Genomic DNA, 2,500 nt, shown 5'->3' on the forward strand with positions numbered 1-2,500 from the left:
TAAACCCGAACAACAACACTGACTGTGGTACCTGTACGGGCCTCCGCTACACCTCAACAACACTGACTGTGGTACCTGCACGGGCTTCCGCTACACCTGAACAACAACACTGACTGTGGTACCTGCACGGGCCTCCGTTACACCTGAACAACAACACTGACTGTGGTACCTGTACGGGCCTCCGCTACACCTCAACAACACTGACTGTGGTACCTGCACGGGCCTCCGCTACACCTGAACAACAACACTGACTGTGGTACCTGTACGGGCCTCCGCTACACCTCAACAACACTGACTGTGGTACCTGCACGGGCCTCCGCTACACCTGAACAACAACACTGACTGTGGTACCTGCACGGGCCTCCGTTACACCTCAACAACAACACTGACTGTGGTACCTGCACGGGCCTCCGATACACCTCAACAACAACACTGACTGTGGTACCTGCACGGGCCTCCGATACACCTGATCAACAACACTGACTGTGGTACCTGCACGGGCCTCCGCTACACCTCAACAACACTGACTGTGGTACCTGCACGGGCCTCCGTTACACCTGAACAACAACACTGACTGTGGTACCTGTACGGGCCTCCGTTACACCTGAACAACAACACTGACTGTGGTACCTGCACGGGCCTCCGCTACACCTGAACAACAACACTGACTGTGGTACCTGTACGGGCCTCCGTTACACCTGAACAACAACACTGACTGTGGTACCTGCACGGGCCTCCGTTACACCTGAACAACAACACTGACTGTGGTACCTGCACGGGCCTCCGTTACACCTGAACAACAACACTGACTGTGGTACCTGTACGGGCCTCCGTTACACCTGAACAACAACACTGACTGTGGTACCTGCACGGGCCTCCGTTACACCTGAACAACAACACTGACTGTGGTACCTGTACGGGCCTCCGCTACACCTGAACAACAACACTGACTGTGGTACCTGTACGGGGCTCCGCTACACCTCAACAACAACACTGACTGTGGTACCTGCACGGGCCTCCGCTACACCTCAACAACACTGACTGTGGTACCTGCACGGGCCTCCGCTACACCTGAACAACAACACTGACTGTGGTACCTGCACGGGCCTCCGTTACACCTGAACAACAACACTGACTGTGGTACCTGTACGGGCCTCCGTTACACCTGAACAACAACACTGACTGTGGTACCTGCACGGGCCTCCGTTACACCTGAACAACAACACTGACTGTGGTACCTGTACGGGCCTCCGTTACACCTGAACAACAACACTGACTGTGGTACCTGTACGGGCCTCCGCTACACCTGAACAACAACACTGACTGTGGTACCTGTACGGGCCTTCGCTACACCTGAACAACAACACTGACTGTGGTACCTGCACGGGCCTCCGATACACCTCAACAACAACACTGACTGTGGTACCTGCACGGGCCTCCGTTACACCTGAACAACAACACTGACTGTGGTACCTGCACAGGCCTCCGTTACACCTGAACAACAACACTGACTGTGGTACCTGTACGGGCCTCCGCTACACCCCAACAACAACACTGACTGTGGTACCTGCACGGGCCTCCGCTACACCTCAACAACAACACTGACTGTGGTACTTGCACGGGCCTCCGCTACACCTCAACAACAACCCTGACTGTGGTACCTGCACGGGCCTCCGCTACACCTCAACAACAACACTGACTGTGGTACCTGTACGGGCCTCCGCTACACCTGAACCGGCAACAACACTGACTGTGGTACTTGCACGGGCCTCCGCTACACCTCAACAACAACACACTCAGGATCCCTTCAAGTGATCACTCAAAATACCCTCTTGGATTGACAGTGAGAGCAAATGTGGCCAGAGGGCATTCTGATAATCATCGGTCCATGTCATCGCTTAAGTCTCTCTGACAGGATGAATAATTACTACGCGGAGGAAGGGGAAAGAAGCGAAGCTAAAAGCCGAAATCTATCAAAACAAGAATACAGAGTTATCTCCCGTATGTTTTTCGCTAATGTTTTTTTTTATTATTAAAGACGAAATCGATTTCCGAATGTCTCACTTCGACAGTGATCTCCGTTCTGTTCTTCACAGATATGATAAAGACATCGTTCTAAGGTCAAAACAAGCCGACATTTTTGGACTGCTGTGGAAGGAGACCGTGATATTGTTGCATCACTCCCAACTGACTGGTTACGGAAAAAGTCCCCTCCGTAGCCATTTTGTTATGATCACGTGACAAAGTTGATTATCACATGACACTTTTGTCATATTTAGAGTTGTTTGCACAGTAAATACATCTGCGAAAGATAGCTCGCTTGAAACTGTCTTACATAACGTACAATTTCTTTGTAATCTAAAAATTACACAACCCCATGAAAAATCATCATCGACGATCGCGAATCTGCTTAATATATATCAATAACACATTACGAAAAGCTCTAAATATGTTTAAAAAAAATTAAAAAAATAAAAAAAAAAAATTAAAAAAAATCCTT

The sequence above is a fragment of the Littorina saxatilis genome, linkage group LG17 (assembly GCF_037325665.1).
Source record: "Littorina saxatilis isolate snail1 linkage group LG17, US_GU_Lsax_2.0, whole genome shotgun sequence".
Taxonomy (NCBI): domain Eukaryota; kingdom Metazoa; phylum Mollusca; class Gastropoda; order Littorinimorpha; family Littorinidae; genus Littorina; species Littorina saxatilis.